We start from the raw sequence: 18,468 nt of genomic DNA, 5'->3' as shown, positions 1-18,468 counted from the left end.
TAGGCTACTCTCAATTGTCAAATGACTGTATACTGCATACCAATGTGTAGCACAGAGTATAGTGTGCCTTTTGAAAGAAATGCAGACAGAGTGAAGCAGCTGATGACTGAATATGTTCAGGTATGTTCAGTTTCAAGATGCCTCTTGTGAAAAATGGTTGTGAGAACCTGAACCTGAACACAGGGCTGATGGAAATTTAGAAGTACGGTAATCAATCCTTTGTTTTGCTTTTTACACTAAGCCAGGTGAGGAACACTGCAGTTGACATTTTACTGTAGTTTTGTTCTTTTTTGTAGCTAATTATTGTTGCATGGATTCAAAGAAACCTATGGTGTGATTTGATTGTATTGTATTGTATTGTATTTCAGATTTTGTTCAATGATTCCACTGTGTCTGTAGTATTCTCTCTACTAGTCCTTTTACAGTGATGTATTTATGTGTAGTACCATAATGAAACATGTATCACATATTTTGTACTACAATATTTAATGATTGTACGAACAACTACACAGTGAAACTATCGGTATCTTCTGTTTTACTATGTTACTATGGTATTTCATGATAAATGAGTTATTTGAACCAACAAGTCTGCAAGTGCAAGGTTTCTTTAAAGATATGAATGCACAATGCAATGTCTTGAACATTGGACAGCCTGTGTTACAAGTGATGACCGTTTTGAGTTTTGTGTCTAGAGTTTTGAAAAATGACATCAAGGTTCTGAAATTAGTGACAAAGTGATTGTAAAAAACTGTATATTCATCCTATTTAATGTGCTCTTTTAAAATGTACTTTTCTTTTTTATGTTGCCATTTCTGTTCTACCAATGTTTCAGTTGTTAGCCAAAGATTGACAGAGTACATCTCATACACACAGGCCAGACAGCAAGGATTTCTTTTTGAAATTCAATTAAAAATGCTGCATGAACTCATCAATACGATTAGAGCTCCTGAAAGCACTATAACTAACTCACTCTACAGCATCTCATTAGCAGTGAAAAGAAACCAAGAAAGTTGGGACAGTCGACTGTTTACCACTATGTAACATCACCTTTTCTTTTAATAACACTTATTAAGCACTTGGGCACTGAAGACACCACTTGGTTAAGTTTAGCAAGCGGGATTTTCCCCCATTCATCCATTATGCATTTCCTCAGCTGCGCAACTGCACAGGGCCTTCGTTGTCTTAATTTGCACTAGTGCGCCACACATTCTCAATTTGGAGACAGGTCAGGACTGCAGGCAGGCCATGCTAGCACCCGCACTCTCTGCCTATGCAACCATGCGCTTGAAATCTGGGCAGAATGTGGTTTGGCGTTATCCTGTATGTATGTGTGTGTGTGTGTGTGTCTGTCTCTGTGTGAAAGTTAGTGTGTGTGTCTGTACGTGTGTGTGCCTGTCTCTGTGTGAAAGTGAGTGTGTGTGTGTGTATGTCTCTCTGTGAAAGTGTGTGTGTGTGGGGGTGTGACAGTGTGTGTGAGTGTCTGTCTGTCTGTCTGTCTGTTTGTCTGTCATATAACTCGCACATCTGTGAGGGCACCATTTTTGCAGAAGAGATGTACACATTTTGGAGCAACATATGCTGCCATCCAGACCTCATCTTTTCCAGTGACGTCCCTGCATTTTCAAAAAGATCACATTTTATTACATTTTGTTTATCTGTACTTTATTACATCTTATTGTGATTTATACTTGTAATGTTTCTTTTCCATATATATGTATGTACAGTGGGGGAAAAAAGTATTTGATCCCCTGCTGATTTTGTACGTTTGCCCACTGACAAAGAAATGATCAGTCTATAATTTTAATGGTAGGTGTATTTTAACAGTGAGAGACAGAATAACAGCCAAAAAATCCAGAAAAATGCATTTCAAAAAAGTTATAAATTGATTTGCATGTTAATGAAGGAAATAAGTATTTGATCCCCTATCAATCAGCAAGATTTCTGGCTCCCAGGTGTCTTTCATACTCTGTTGAAGTGCTCCTAATCTCAGCTCGTTACCTGTATAAAAGACACCTGTCCACAGAAGCAATCAATCAATCAGATTCCAAACTCTCCACCATGGCCAAGACCAAAGAGCTGTCCAAGGATGTCAGGGACAAGATTGTAGACCTACACAAGGCTGGAATGGGCTACAAGACCATCACCAAGCAGCTTGGTGAGAAGGTGACAACAGTTGGTGCGATTATTCGCAAATGGAAGAAACACAAAATAACTGTCAGTCTCCCTCAGTCTGGGGCTCCATGCAAGATCTCACCTCGTGGAGTTTCAATGATCATGAGAACGGTGAGGAATCAGCCCAGAACTACATGGGAGGATCTTGTTAATGATCTCAAGGTAGCTGGGACCATAGTCACCAAGAAAACAATTGGTAACACACTATGCCATGAAGGACTGAAATCCTGCAGCGCCCGCAAGGTCCCCCTGCTCAAGAAAGCACATATACAGGCCCGTCTGAAGTTTGCCAATGAACATCTGAATGATTCAGAGGAGAACTGGGTGAAAGTGGTCTCAGATGAGACCAAAATCAAGCTCTTTGCCATCAACTCAACTCGCCGTGTTTGGAGGAGGAGGAATGACCCCAAGAACACCATTCCCACCATCAAACATGGAGGTGGAAACATTATGCTTTGGGGCTGTTTGTCTGCTAAGGGGACAGGACAACTGCACCGCATCAAAGGGACGATGGACGGGGCCATGTACCGTCAAATCATGGGTGAGAACCTCCTTCCCTAAGCCAGGGCATTGAAAATGGGTCAAATACTTATTTCCCTCATTAACATGCAAATCAATTTATAACTTTTTTGAAATGCATTTTTCTGGATTTTCTTGTTGTTATTCTGTCTCTCACTGCTAAAATACACCTACCATTAAAATTATAGACTGATCATTTCTTTGTCAGTGGGCAAACGTACAAAATCAGCAGGGGATCAAATACTTTTTTCCCCCACTGTACATACATATATATGGAAAAGAAACATTACAAGTATAAATCACAATAAGATGTAATAAAGTACAGATAAACAAAATGTAATAAAATGTGATCTTTTTGAAAATGCAGGGACGTCACTGGAAAAGATGAGGTCTGGATGGCAGCATATGTTGCTCCAAAATGTGTACATCTCTTCTGCAAAAATGGTGCCCTCACAGATGTGCGAGTTATATGACAGACAACAAGACAGACAGACAGACAGACACTCACACACACTGTCACACCCCCACACACACACACTTTCACAGAGAGACATACACACACACACACTCACTTTCACACAGAGACAGGCACACACACGTACAGACACACACACTAACTTTCACACAGAGACAGACACACACACACACACATACATACATACATACATATGGAAAAGAAACAATACATTTATAAATCACAATAAGATGTAATAAAGTACAGAAAAACTAAATGTAAGAAAATGTGATCTTTAATACACACAAATATGTATGGCTGGTCGGATGCGTCTTGGACTCGGGTTCCTCTTCATTACGTATAACGCTTTTGCCTTTTGCTAAAGCTTTCCGTGGAGGGGATCGTGGGTGAGTTTGTACCATTTTTGGGAGGCTCTGCCTTGTTGGGGCGGAGCTGTGATCCAGGTGAACAGCAGATCGGGCATAGGTGGGCATGTGGGCGGAGGAGGAAGGCCGGTCAAGCAAATAAGCTTGCTAAGGTACGCAGCAGCAGCAAGCAGCCCCCCCATCCAGCCAGCCAGCCAGTCTGGCTGGCAGTGACTGAGTGGTTGACAGACGGCAAGCAACGGAATGTACATGCTCTGTGATGTCATAGCAGTCAGCTGAGAGAGGCTCGTGATGTCATCGCTGAGCTGGCTGGCTGGCTGGCTCTGTGTGTGTGTGTGTGTGTGTGTGTATCTGTGTCTGTCTGTTTTTCTGTTTGTCAGTCTGTCTGTCTGTCTGTCTCTCTCTCAATTCAATTCATTTGTATTGTCAAAGCAATTGGACATACATACATACATATATATATATATGTAGCGTAAGGTACACTTATAAATTTCAATTAAAGAAGTGAATTCATAGTATCACCTTATCACGAATCCTGGAGTCTTTTAGAACTCAATTTCTGTAATAATTGGACGCAGACACCAATTCCAAAGATATAAATTGTCAAATTTATTTAAAAACAAAGACTAAATGTAGCACTACACTAATTATACAAAAGGGAAAAACTAATTAAAATTCAACTCTAGATCAACAAATCAAAGACAAATCACTTCCGTGACCAAATCAAAGACCATGGGATCACATAGGATAACACACAAATCGTTAAACAAAAAAGGTTATAAACACATTGACTACAATACCGGTTAGTAATTCTAGGAATCACTAAGAAACAGTTGAAAGTGCTAAATTGCAGTTTCAGAAGATGAAAAAAAACTGTAACTGATGGGATATGTAGTACTTTATACTCGAGTGGTCTATGCGATTACACCCTGTTGGTGTTATTAAGAACGCCAAGTACCAGAATGCAGAGCGGGACTGTTTTTTGTGCCGTGACTTGTCGGGGGAAAAACGCGCAGAAAAAACGGATGAGAAGGTGAAGGTAGTATGGCGGTGATGCACGCGTTGGTGAAGTGGGAAAGCGGGGTCGACAAAGACTCTTACAGCGTGATTCCCACTGCTTGCTTTCGCAATTTTGATTTATTCAGCATTGCTGATGATGACGAAGAGACGACTCGAAACTTCAGAGCAGAGTGGAGAGACATGAACAAACCTCCAAAAGGTGGATGGCCTGTCCATGAAGCGCAGATCATTATGACTGGTAAAAATGTTTATTTAAAAAAAAAAAACATTAAAGTCTTTACATGCTATTTGATATATACAATCACAGTATATTTGAAATGAATGTTTAAGTTATTAATGTGTTGTACTTCTAACATACTCTTATAACATGGTAGGTGGTGGTGAGGGCACTAAAAACTCGTCATACTTGACTGGCATTTGTAAGAACGATTTATTGTGTGTTGTGCTTTACAATAAAATCCCCCAAATCACAAAATAAATTAAACCAGATATAATTTAACTTCAGTTTTGATTCAGTGTTGGCTGTTCATCTTAATTTGTATGGTCAAAGCACAGTATTTTTATGACAAATAAATATAATCCCCAAATATCTGTGGACATAATGCAGGGTTTTATTTATTTTATTTTTATTTTAGGAAAAGAAGGTGAACTAAGAAGAAAACTTAATGACCTAACAAAAATGCCCTCTCCTAAAATGAAGAGAGTACCTAAAACAAACAAAAAACTTCAAATTTCAGATGATAGTGACCTTGATGAACCACAGTTACCGGTGAGATAATTACTGCAAATATTAAATAAATGTATTGCAGGATTGTTTTTTTTTAATCATTTTCATATATATATATATATATATATATATATATATATATATATATAATTTCATTTTAAACTCTTTTTCTCTCTGAATACAGCACAAAATAAGAAAGAAAACCGATGGAGCTTCAAGAATTAGATCCCATCACATTCTACAGACATTTAAAGAGTCCAGTGAAGTTGAGCTACAGCAAAAAGTTAAGCAGCTCGATAAGGAAAACACAAGACTTAAAAATGAAAACCAATGTCTTCGAAACCGTATGGTTGATGGTAAGTTTTTTTATTTATAGCAAATAATTCCTTACCTTGATAAATGTTATTCTTAAGTAATTTAGATTCCAGAGTAATGTATTATAGTTGATCATACTGAAGTAATCTAGAACCACAATACAGACTCGTAATGTGCACTGTCTAATAGTTTAATAATACTGATTATTAAATAAAGTTTTTCAACATAACTTCATAATCCTACATTAATGACTATATGCATTACATTAGACCTGGTAATTGTTGTATTTTATCTTTTTTATTTTTTTCGTAGCTAATGTTAATGACCCACAAAAAGGTCAGTTTGCCAATAACATAGAGCAAGTCTCTCAAGTATAATTGCAGGCATTGATGGTTTTGTTTTCACTTTGTATTAAATATATTACTAGAAATGATTATCAATCAATTTTGGACAATCTGAAAAAAATTGTAACAAAAGCCACATTTATCAGCAATGAAGACAAAAGTGTGTCACCATCAAGTGGTTCTGACAGCCCCACAGCAAATTGTTCTGAATCTGACAAAGAATCACCAAAACAGGTGTAACACTCTTGGTCTACAATATTACAAAGACAAGGTAAAAATATATATATTGAAAACAAATATTGGTTGTAAACAATCTAATGATGCTACATTATCAGGTATATTCATAGTTATAGTTGATAATAAGAATGTAATTGAATTATGGGTGTCACAGATTCACTGACTTTATTATGTCTGTAAATTAATAAACTTAGAATTGAGACATACTGTGGTCTTTAATAACACATTTCTGTAACAAAATCACAGCCTCACTGATAATGTCTGAGTATTCCACTTAACATAATATAAGAATAGTTTGGGGATAAACTTGTTTTTTATTTACCATTGTCTTTTAGGTGGAAATATTCCCAGGCACTGGAGTTTACATTGACAAACTGTCCTGGATCCTTGCAGAGAGGTGCAGCACGAATACGTCATATGCAAGAACCCTGACGGTTGCTGTCTTTGACTTTCCAACATTACTAAAGAGCAATCTTCGTGGTGGTGGCAGAAAGAGAGATCCAACTTCGGAGACATTAAGATCCTCATTGATGTTATTGAGGATCATATACAGCTGCCTTCGGAAGGACACGACGTGTTTCAGTTGCGGGGCTTTGCAGCCCAGCGGGACCCTCTTAATGCCGGACATCAGCTGCCCGAGCCGGTGCGGATGAACAGAGGGACGTTAGACAGCGTTACCTTCCGGGCAGGAGCAGCGAGCGGCAACACCGGGGTGAAAGTGTCGTCTAACACTGTGCCATTAGCCACTAGCTGATTGAGCAGATCAGTGGTTTTTAAGAAGATAACAATGGCAGCAGACTTGATATTTTCACACCCTGCTACCTCCCCAACCGCTAACACACACTGCTCTAGGGGGCAGAACTGCACCGGAGCGATCTTGACTCCATGGCGTCGGGTCAGTTTTTCTTATCAAAGACGCATTCAGGGGGTCCGACCCCCCGACCCGGGAAGAACTACCGGAACTCCCCCCTCCCCTCCCCTGTTCCCCCACAATAAGAAAAGCACTGAAAACAGAAGACAAAATAAACAAACTGAAAAAAGTAAAGCAACAAAAAAACGCAGCCAAAGGACAGAGCTCTCAGCAGCACTCCCGCTCACTGCAGACCCCTCCCACACACTCCCAGCTGAGAGAGAGAGAGAGAGAGAGTGTTAGTGTCTGTCTGTCTCTCTCTCTCTGTAGATGCATCATAGGGAACATATGTAACAATCTCTCTTTTTGTTTACCAAAAATGAGAATTAATGTATTTCAAGTGGGTGTTGCCTTGGTTGGAAACGTTTTAAGATTATTTATGAAGTGTAAAGTGGATTTGTCTCAGTTCTCTGTAGTTTTCAATGTATGTGCCATTCAGTAGCGTTCATGTTACAGATATGCCCTATGCAGTGGTAGGGTCAATAAAATGTCAGTAAAACTTTATTTTAGCAATTATGGAGGGGAAGAACTGCAAATAGAGGGTCCCCACTAATTATCTAACTTACCAACAACGTTTAAAATTAGGTCTTGCGAAGCTGCCAAATAATGCTGTATAATCGTATGTGTCTTCATACAACGGCTGCTATAGTCTGATAGCTTTGATTATATATATATATATATATATTTTCTTGTGAACCACAAATGCTATTTGCTTGATTTTTACAGAGTATGTTATAAATACCATTCTTATGAAGCCTGACAAATTGTATGCTGTAATTATGAATATTTTCAAATCATTTGTTTGTTTTTCCTAACATGTTACAAATGTTCCCTATGTGAAAGATGCATTATATCTTAATAATGTCTAAACAATTAAAGATATACAGATTATTATTTTTGGTAAAGTTATAATACATTGCTATTAACTATGTGTGTCAGTAAAAGTTTAAATTTCCTAAAGGATTTTTATTGATCTTGCAAAATAAGTGTTTAGGGAACATTTGTAACATAGAGGTGGGTTAGCCACCGAGTAAGGGCAGCGGCTCCGGCTCCAGCACCATCACCATGTCGCTGGAAAAGCACTAAGTGAGCTCACAGTGAGCTCAGTGTAATGTCTGCTCTGGTGAGCTCACAGTGTGACCTAGTCGTGAGTTCACGTCTTCACTGGGTAGTCCTTGACAACTTAATTGACTCAAATCTTGGGCTTAATTGGTCAAAATGACCATTGGTTGAAGGTACTCAGGGACTGATGTGTAGAGAGACTTATTAAACCTGCAGGATTGTGGTTTTCCCAGATCAGAATTAACCAGATCACCACAAAGGAACATGGTAGGTGCTATTGCAACACACATTACACAAATACATTGAAATCCAAGTTTGCAGTGGTCCTTGGGCCATTGTGTGGTGATCCAGATCACTTCAGCAGGAATTTTGCAGCGGTCTGGACTACCTCTCTCTCTCTCTCTCTCTCAATTCAGTGCATTTGTATTGTCAAAGCAATTGGACATGCATACATACATACATACGTCTGATGAGTCTCGATTTCAGAGTCAGAATTTGGTGTATACAGAATAAGAACATGGATCCATCATGCCTTGTTACCACTGTGCAGGCTGGTGGTGGTGGTGTAATGGTGTGGGGGATGTTTTCTTGGCACACTTTAGGCCCCTTAGTGCCAATCGGGCATCGTTTAAATGCCACGGCCCATTGTTTCTGACCATGTCCATCCCTTTATGACCACCATGTACCCGTCCTCTGATGGCTACTTCCAGCAGGATAATGCACCATGTCACAAAGGTCGAATCATTTCAAATTGGTTTCTTGAACATGACAATGAGTTCACTGTACTAAACTGGCAACCACAGTCACCAGATCTCAACCCAATAGAGCATCTTTGGGATGTGGTGTGTAGCGTTATGTTGGGTGTATTTGGATAAGAGTATTTGGGCTCTGAGCTGAAGCACGGATCTAAAGAAGACCTCTCCCCCCCAAAGTTATCAGATTTCCTTAGCTCATCAGCTTGGAACTGGTTTGCATCAAAGTGACAGTTTTGGGGAGGATGGCACCGAGAAGAGGCCAAATAGTTTGTTATTCTGCTATGAGATGTCTGGAGAAAGGGGCCTGTTGGTGATAAAAACTCTTTGAAGTGGATGAGAGCTGAAATCCCGACATAGAGCTACGAACCCAGGCCAACCGGCATTTCCAAAAGATGGCATGGATTGACATCAGTCATAAATCAAGCCCCCCTCCAATAGGACACTGGGGGCTGAAACCGAAATCCAATCTCAAGAACTCAGGAACCAATCACCTATTGATCTGACAGACTATAAAGGACAAACACGGCCTTTCTTTCTCTCTCTCTCTCACCTGAACCAGTAACTCGCTGCCACAGCATAACCTGTAGCTCTGTTGCCAGAACCGGAATCAGAAACCAACCAAGTCTTTGCCGGCAACAGAAGAGTTAAACTGGGAGAAGGAGATTGAGCCGTACGAAGAATTCTTTTAAAGGACTTTATTAAATAAAGAACTTTACAGACTGCACTGCCCGCCTGTGCCCACCTGATCAGTGGAGTTTTACAGCTGGACAATTGACTAAGTCGACTGAATACGAAAGTGTCAGTCATTTAAATAGCTATTTGAGTCTTAAGAAACTTGACCCTTGGAACAAACAGGGCCCTGCTTTCCTCAAAGACTTCATCTTCAAGTAACTACGGTGGAACCCCAGCTTACAAAGAAGATTTTGTGCACAACCTTGGAGCCTTCAAACCAGTGGAAAATCTGTTTGGAAACGACTCTACTTTCGCGAAACCCCAACTTCCAGGTGCATCGACTGAGTGGAAGTTCTTGGACAAAGCCGAACCGGACTGCCTTTGTTCCAACCACACGGAACTCGTGCCGTGTGCTGTTATCTGAGCCGGAAGCCAGAGAGGCCTATCTGCGACGAAGTTCACATAAGTTTAACAGTTTGGAGTTCATGATTCATGACATTTGAGAAATCAATTAGAAATGTTAATCTGTGATTCATAACTCTAGAATGTGTAATATCATTTAGTTTTCTTAAATATAAATGTGTGTTGCATTAAACTGTTTTGTTGATAATTTTAGAAATAAAATCTGTCAACGCCGAGAAATATCTTCTCATTCCTGTTTTACTGTTTATTCTGAAATTGACACAAGTTAATAGACATTAGATTAGTGGTGGCCCTGCCTATCCTTAATCATTGAATAATAATCAGTTAAGGGAAATTGTGGTAACAAGTAATGATAGGATCTTTCTTGGCACCTAAACGTAAATGAGACTGATATATATATATATATATATATATATATATATATATATATATATATATATATATATATATATATATATATAATGAGAAGTTACCTGACATAAATACTAACCTGCGTAGTTATTTAATGTGTGACTAATAATACTAACGAGAGACTCACCTTCGTCTTACTAACCGGTATTGTAGTCAATGTGTTTATAACCTTTTTTGTTTAACGATTTGTGTGTTATCATATGCGATCCCATGGTCTTTGATTTGGTCACGGAAGTGATTTGTCTTTGATTTGTTGATCTAGAGTTGAATTTTAATTAGTTTTTCCCTTTTGTTTAATTAGTGTAGTGCTACATTTAGTCTTTGTTTTGAATAAATTTGACAATTTATATCTTTGGAAATGGTGTCTGCGTCAAATTATTACAGAAATTGAGTTCTACAAGATTCCAGGATTCGTGATAAGGTGATACTATAAATACACTTCTATAATTGAAATTTATAAGTGTACCTTACGCTACATAATTGGTGCCCCGTGAGAGGAATCTTAGACTGAAAAGAACTAAGTTCTGTAATAGTTATTGGAGAGCTTTGTCCAGAAATCCAGATTCCAAAGGTTAGTAACAAGAAAACTTTTGTAGGCACGATACACTGTTTGTACTCTAGGGGACGCTCTAGAATTGCCCACGTGGTATGTGTATTTTTCTTTTTTTTTTTTTTTTTGCTGGAAGTTCTGTCAATACCCTCCAGCCTTTAAGAGACATCATGCAGCCAGGCCTCTTGGCTTGCGGCCACACCGTTCTGAACGCGCCCGATTTCATCAGATCTCGGAAGCTAAATGGAGCAGCGCCTGATCAGTACTTGGATGGGAGACCTCCTGGAAATACCAGGTACTGCAAGCTTTTTACGTCTCCTGGGTAACTTCATCGTAGATCTTAATACTCTCTTTCTGTCTGGAGGAGATATAATTGATGAAATGTACACGTACCCGGCTACTTTCAACACCCTTTGCTGCACTGATATTTTTTCCTCCATTATTCTTTTTCTTTTTTCTTTTTTCTGGAAGTTCCGTCAATATCCGCCAGCCTTTAAGAGACATCATGCAACCAGGCCTCTCGGCTTGCGGACACACAGTCCTGAACGCGCCCGATCTCGTCAGATCTCGGAAACTAAACGGGGCAGGACCTGGTCAGTACTTGGATGGGAGATCTCCAGGAAATACCAGGTGCTGCCAGCTTTTTACGTCTCCTGGGGAACTTCATCGTAGCTCTTAATACTCTCTTTCTGTCTGGAGAAGATATAATTGAAGAATTGTACACGTACCCGGCTACTTTCAACACCCTTTGCTGCACTGGTATTTTTCCCTCTATTTTTCTTTTTTTTTTTGCTGGAAGTTCCGTCAATACCCGCCAGCCTTTAAGAGACATCATGCAGCCAGGCATCTTGGCTTGCGGCCACACCATCCTGAACGCGACCGATCTCGTCAGATCTCGGAAGCTAAACGGGGCAGGACCTGGTCAGTACTTGAATGTGAGACCTCCTGGAAATACCTGGTGCTGCAAGCTTTTACGTCTCCTGGGAAACTTCATCGTAGCTCTTAATACTCTCTTTCTGTCTGGAGAAGATATAATTGAAGAATTGTACACGTACCCGGCTACTTTCAACACCCTTTGCTGCACTGGTATTTTTCCCTCTATTTTTCTTTTTTTTTTTGCTGGAAGTTCCGTCAATACCCGCCAGCCTTTAAGAGACATCATGCAGCCAGGCCTCTTTGCTTGCGGCCACACTGTCCTGAACGCGCCCAATCTTGTGAGATCTTGGAAGCAAATCGTGGCAGGGCCTGGTCAGTATTTGGATGGGTGACCTCCTGGAAATACCAGGTACTGCAAACTTTTTACGTCTCCTGGGTTACTTCATCGTAGTTCTTAATTCTCTCTTTCTGTCAGGAGGAGATATAATTGAAGAATTGTACACGTACCCGGCTACTGTCAACACCCTTTGCTGCACTGATATTTTTCCCTCCATTTTTCATTTTTTTTTTTTTTTTGCTGGAAGTTACGTCAATACCCGCCAGCCATTAAGAGACATCATGCAGCCTGGCCTCTTGGCTTGCGGCCTCACCGTCCTGAACACGCCCGATCTCATCAGATCTCGGAAGCTAAACGGGGCAGGGCCTGATCAGTACTTGCATGGGAGACCTCCTGGAAATACCAGGTACTGCAAGCTTTTTACGTCTCCTGGGTAACTTCATTGTAGCTCTTAATTCTCTCTTTCTGTCTGGAGGAGATATAATTGAAGAATTGTACACGTACCCGGCTTCTTTCAACACCCTTTGCTGCACTGATATTTTTCCATCCATTTTTCTTTTTTTTTTTTTTTTTTTTGCTGGAAGTTCCGTCAATACCCGCCAGCCTTTAAGAGACATCATGCAGCCAGGCGTCTCGGCTTGCGGCCTCACCGTCCTGAACGCTACCGATCTTGTCAGATCTCGGAAGCTAAACGGGGCAGGGCCTGGTCAGTACTTGGATGGGTGACCTCCTGGAAATACCAGGTGCTGCAAGCTTTTTATGTCTCCTGGGTAACTTCATTGTAGCTCTTAATTCTCTCTTTCTGTCTGGAGGAGATATAATTGAAGAAATGTACACGTACCCGGCTACTTTCAACACCCTTTGCGGAACTGATATTTTTCCCTCCATTTTTCTTTTTTTATTTGCTGGAAGTTCCGTCAACACCCGTCTGCCTTAAAGAGACATCATGCAGCCAGGCCTCTCGGCTTGCGGCTACACCGTCCTGGACGCACCCCGTCTCGTCAGATCTCGGAACTTAAACGGGTCAGGGCCTGGTCAGTACTTGGATGGGAGACCTCCTGGAAATACCAGGTGCTGCAAGCTTTTTACGTCACTTGGGTAACTTCATCGTAGCTCTTAATACTCTCTTTCTGTCTGGAGGAGATATAATTGAAGAATTTTACACGTACCCCGCTACTTACAACACCCTTTGCTGCACTGATATTGTTCCCTCCATTTTTTTTTTTTTTTTTTTTTTTTTTGCTGGAAGTTCCGTCAATACCCACCAGCCTTTAAGCGACATCATGCAGCCAGGCCTCTCTGCTTTTGGCCACACCATCCTGAACGCGCCCGATCTCGTCAGATCTCGGAAGCTAAACGGGGCAGGCGACCGATTGTCATTTCTCACTACTTCTTTCTTAGCAGACGCCCTCTTCCTGTGCGACTTGCCAAGGCACAAGAGATTTTTATAATGGTGCAATTCAGAATCAAATTACCCACCAAGGCTTAGTACCAATGACGTGTTCAAGACGTTACACAGGTGCAGTGGAGAAATCTACAGGTCACGCACGTCCTGCAGCCCACATTGTGAGCTAATCATTGCAGACCAGGTATGGAGTCATCGTTAATGGCTCAGGGGAGGGGGGCTGTAAGGGAACATCAAGATACGATACGATACGATACGATACACCTCACCTCACCAGCGCAGCCCCGGCCGCTCCGCCTGGCGGCTGGCAGGGGGGAAGCATCTCTGCCCACTACTTCGGCGTATCGGGGATTGTAGTGGATTTCTGCTCCGTTTTCCAATGACACTTGGGATTACGGTTGATTGATTACCTCTCCGGATTTGCACATTCCCCCAGCATGCCTCTGCCCGGCATGGGGATGGGGTGAAGTGTCCCTGTCTGCCATGGTGGTACGGACGTTTGGTGAAAGAGAGGCGCTAGAGTCTCTCCAGGGAAGGCCCCCGGCCTCACCGCCAACGAGCAGGGAGTGGGACAGGCTTCCCGGCCCCAAACAGCGAGTCGCCTCGCTCCCCCGGCCCACCTGGGTACAAAGGCGGGTGCTCTCTAACCCAGCCCTTGTGTTCGCGACGGCAATACGTATAATAAAACTGGAACGATACAGAGAAGATTTGCATGGCCCCTGTGCAAGGATGACACGCAAATTCGTGAAGCGTTCCATATCTTGGTCAGTTTCTCGGTAGCGCGCCGGTTCCCATTGTCCTTGCGGGCATCTGGTGCTTGCGTCGCGGGCGGTTTCTCACACCGTGGGTATCTCTCCCTCTCGCGCCCGTGCTCGGTGGTGTCGAGTCCTCTCGCACTCCTGCGTCACAGCGGATCTCTCGACCCCGTTCGGCGCAAGCGAATTTTCCCTCCGTTTTTGTTCTTTCCACTGCTAGCGCTGCCTCTGTGAAGGCGGATGGTGCTTGTGAGAAGTCAACAGCGTGTCCACCGAAAAGGGTGTCTGACTCCTGGTTTTGGATCCGGAAGGGTTGATAACAGACCGAAACGGTTACAATATGATACTGCTTAGATTAATTGTGAATATGTATTGTGATCGTGCTCGGCTCAGGTGTGCGTTCAGTCCGCACACAAAACATTTCGGTCGCGAAACGTCTAATCAAATCGAATAAAATGGCGGGGATAGCATGTTTGATCCGTGTGCTATTGTTTTTCAACAATTGTAATGCCCTTTGTAACGTTTAACCACTTCGTTACATACAGCTTGTTATAGGATATTTTGAACTGAACCTATTTTGCTGTGAATTTATATTTACTGCGAATAGTTTATTGTGGCTGGTCTTGGTCTGTCTGCACTAAATAAATGATTTGTATCAAGGGATTATTTAGTTTGTCTGTGTACTTTTTTACCTAACCACTAAAGGCCACTCCTTGCACTTCACACATTTGCCCTTTTAATTACTCCCTTACTGACATACATTAACATGCAATGTGCGTGTGATAATAGTTTTAGCAGCCTGTTGCCATTCAGGTGAGACAATAACTAGTAAATCCTTTTATTTATTTTTTCATGTTGGTGCGCCGCGAAGGTTTTTGGTCTCAGCAAAGTGTGCCGTGGCATTACAACGCTTGGGAACCACTGGCTTGGCTTGTTGGGCATCCAGGTATGCACTGAGATTACGATCGGCACGATGATTGTCGTTCTCAGGAGAATTGTGTTTCTTTGCTGATCACGTTCTCTGTCGCTTTTTACACAGTTCTTACAAGTGGCACATTGGGGATGAGGAGCAGAGCATGCTGACACGCATAGCTGTGGACTTCTGCATGGCATGGGGCCACAGGTCATTCCAAGTATTTCAAGACGACTGCAAATGTGTGGACACGTTGTGTTGGCCCAACCCTCACAGATTGTGCCAAGTCAAGTAGAGATGCATGTTGTGCTGTTCTAAAGTGACACGTCGTCAACGGCAAAAACACCTCTCAGAGTTCCTGGCTTGACTTGCCTCTGGAAGACAACACTTGCCCAGGCTGGATATTTGCCGAAAGAAGCAAAGAGGACTAGACACCTTGCCTAGACGCAACTGCATATTTCATTGTCACCTGTAAGGCCATCCAGGCTTTTCACCATCATGGCCCTCGGTCAACAAGGCGCCCGAACAGAGACTCGAACCCTGGACCCTCAGATTAAAAGTCTGATGCTCTACCGGCTGAGCTACCCGGGCTTCAGTGAAGTGCTTCATGATTGTTCCAGACCGCTTTCTGGCCGGTTTAGAAAACTGGGCTCAGGGTGAAAAGGGTCACATGCATATGAGATGTTTGGGCAATGCGAGTTCTCCACAGCAAATCCAAATTTCCGGTGTTTTCTCCTTGTCCTCATGCAATTCCAATGGCTTGACATTTGGGAGCTCGTCCAAAACCGATGTCAAACCATAATCACGCCTTCCTTCGAGCCGGAATTGAACCAGCGACCTAAGGATGCCCGCTGCCTGAAACCTACAGTCCTCCGCTATACCAACTGAGCTATCGAAGGGAAGCTTCTCACCGTCTTCCCCTGGCAGTCTCAGTGGCCGTGCAAAGCCAAGAAGCACCGTGGCTTGGCTCAGTGGTTTTCAACCCGTGTGCCGTGAGGACTACCCAATTGTGTCGTGAGATTTTTATCCCCTGAAAAATATTATGTCATTTTGTTTGGTCAACTTCATAAATCTTGTATCAAATCAAACTTATTCAAATGTGTGAAAATATTACATTTATACATCACCTGTAGAAAGCGTTTCATAACTGAAATGTTGTGTTTGCCGGACTGAACGCACACCTACACTGAGTTGCAGTGCTATCAGTTGTATCGTAAGGTACACTTATAAATTTCAATTTAAGAAGTGAATTTATAGTATCACCTTATCACGAATCCTGGAATCTTGTAGAACTCAATTTCTGTAATAATTGGACACAGACACCAATTCCAAAGATATAAATTGTTAAATTTATTCAAAACCAAAGACTAAATGTAGCACTACACTAATTATACAAAAGGGAAAAGCTAATTAAAATTCAACTCTAGATCAACAAATCAAAGACAAATCACTTCCGTGACCAAATCAAAGACCATGGGATCGCATATGATAACACACAAATCGTTAAACAAAAAAGGTTATAAACACATTAACTACAATACCGGTTAGTAAGACGAAGGTGAGTCTCTCGTTAGTATTGTTAGTCAGACATTAAATAACTACGCAGGTTAGTATTTATGTCAGGTAACTTCTCGTTATATATATATCAGTCTCATTTACGTTTAGGTGCCGAGAAAGATCCTATCATTACTTGTTACCACAATTTCCCTTAACTGATTATTATTCAATGATCAAGGATAGGCAGGGCCACCAATAATCTAACGTCTATTGACTTGTGTCAATTTCAGACTAAACAGTTAAACAGTAATGAGAAGATATTTCTCGGGGTTGACAGATTTTATTTCTAAAATTATCAACAAAACAGTTTAATGCAACACACATTTATATTTAAGAAAACTAAATGATATTACACATTCTAGAGTTTTGAATCACAGAATAACATTTCTAATTGATTTCTCAAATGTCATGAATCATGAACTCCAAACTGTTAAACTTATCTGAACTTCGTCGCAGAGAGGCCTCTCTGTCTTCGGGCTCAGATCACAGCACACGGCACATGGTCCGTGTGGTTTGGAACAAAGGCAGTGCGGTTCGGCTTTGTCCGAGAACTTCCACTCAGTCGATGCACCTGGAAATTGGGGTTTCGCGAAATTAGAGTCTTTTCCAAACAGATTTTCCACTGGTTTGAAGGCTCCAAGGTTGTGCACAAAATCTTCTTTGTAAGCAGGGTTCCACCGTAGTTACTTGAAGACAAAGTCTTTGAGGAAAGCAGGGCCCTGTTCGTTCCAAGGGTCAAGTTTCTTAAGACTCAAATAGCTATTTAAATGACTGAACACTTTCATATACATTCGACTTACTCAATTGTCCAGCTGTAAAACTCCACTGATCAGGTGGGCACAGGCGGGCATGCGCAGTCTGTAAAGTTCTTTATTTAATAAAGTCCTTTAATAGAATTCTTCGTACGGCTCAATCTCCTTCTCCCAGTTTAACTCTTCTGTTGCCGGCAAAGACTTGGTTGGTTTCTGGTTCCGGTTCGGGCAACAGAGCTACAGGTTGAGCTGTGGCAATGAGTTACTGGTTCAGGTGAGAGAGAAAGAGAGAGAGAGAGAGAGAGAGACTGTGCACTGTTCCTTATAGTCTGTCAGATCAATAGGTGATTGGTTCTTGAGTTCTTGAGATTGGATTTCGGTTTCAGCCCCCAGTGTCCTAATGGAGGGGGGCTTGATTTATGACTGATGTCAATCCATGCCATCTTTTGGACATGCCGGTTGGCCCGGGTTCGTAGCTCTATGTCGGGATTTCGGCTCTCGTCCACTTCAAAGAGTTTTTATCACCTACAGGCCCCTTTCTCCAGACATCTCATAGCAGGATTCAACCTATTTGGCCTCTTCTCGGTGCCATCCTCCCCAAAACTGTCACTTTGATGCAAACCAGTTCCAAGCTGATGAGCAAAGGAAATCTGATAACTTTGGGGGTGGAGAGGTCTTCTTTAGATCAGTGCTTCAGCTCAGAGCCCGAATGCTCTTATCAAAATACACCCAACATAACGCTACACAGTGGAACTGCAAGGCAATTGATTAAAGGGACATGTGGTGAATTCCTTTTTATCTTTATACTGTTGTTGGATGTCTCCTGTTCCTCTAAGTCTCATTTGGCCTTGGTTTTCCCCCTCTGTGTTGAATAATCGGGCTCTAAATAGCCCCGGCGTTTCTCCTGCAGTTCTTC

General features: G+C 41.7%; 4 non-coding genes and 7 pseudogenes across 4 annotated transcripts; 9 read left to right on the top strand and 2 right to left on the bottom strand.

Moving 5' to 3' along the window:
• Positions 1-3,480: 3,480 nt before the first annotated feature.
• On the top strand, positions 3,481-3,595 carry LOC136745325 (U5 spliceosomal RNA). Its single transcript, XR_010816087.1, has one exon. It is a non-coding gene; the product is annotated as a U5 spliceosomal RNA (small nuclear RNA).
• Positions 3,596-11,145: 7,550 nt separating this feature from the next.
• Positions 11,146-11,264, top strand: LOC136745310 (uncharacterized; annotated as a pseudogene).
• Positions 11,265-11,480: 216 nt separating this feature from the next.
• Positions 11,481-11,599, top strand: LOC136745320 (uncharacterized; annotated as a pseudogene).
• A 209-nt stretch (positions 11,600-11,808) lies between these two features.
• On the top strand, positions 11,809-11,927 carry LOC136745305 (uncharacterized; annotated as a pseudogene).
• Positions 11,928-12,135: 208 nt separating this feature from the next.
• On the top strand, positions 12,136-12,254 carry LOC136745317 (uncharacterized; annotated as a pseudogene).
• A 215-nt stretch (positions 12,255-12,469) lies between these two features.
• LOC136745322 (uncharacterized) lies at positions 12,470-12,588 on the top strand (annotated as a pseudogene).
• A 218-nt stretch (positions 12,589-12,806) lies between these two features.
• LOC136745302 (uncharacterized) lies at positions 12,807-12,925 on the top strand (annotated as a pseudogene).
• A 209-nt stretch (positions 12,926-13,134) lies between these two features.
• On the top strand, positions 13,135-13,253 carry LOC136745314 (uncharacterized; annotated as a pseudogene).
• Positions 13,254-14,232: 979 nt separating this feature from the next.
• LOC136745328 (U6 spliceosomal RNA) lies at positions 14,233-14,339 on the top strand. The gene has a single exon (XR_010816090.1). It is a non-coding gene; the product is annotated as a U6 spliceosomal RNA (small nuclear RNA).
• Positions 14,340-15,761: 1,422 nt separating this feature from the next.
• On the bottom strand, positions 15,762-15,834 carry trnak-uuu (transfer RNA lysine (anticodon UUU)). The gene has a single exon. It is a non-coding gene; the product is annotated as a tRNA-Lys (tRNA).
• Positions 15,835-16,053: 219 nt separating this feature from the next.
• trnay-gua (transfer RNA tyrosine (anticodon GUA)) lies at positions 16,054-16,142 on the bottom strand. The gene is given in 2 exon segments: positions 16,054-16,089; positions 16,106-16,142. It is a non-coding gene; the product is annotated as a tRNA-Tyr (tRNA).
• Between the last annotated feature and the right edge of the window lie 2,326 nt (positions 16,143-18,468).

The sequence above is a fragment of the Amia ocellicauda genome, unplaced genomic scaffold, assembly GCF_036373705.1.
Source record: "Amia ocellicauda isolate fAmiCal2 unplaced genomic scaffold, fAmiCal2.hap1 HAP1_SCAFFOLD_91, whole genome shotgun sequence".
Classification (NCBI taxonomy): domain Eukaryota; kingdom Metazoa; phylum Chordata; class Actinopteri; order Amiiformes; family Amiidae; genus Amia; species Amia ocellicauda.
This window is presented reverse-complemented; position numbering and strand designations above follow the sequence as displayed.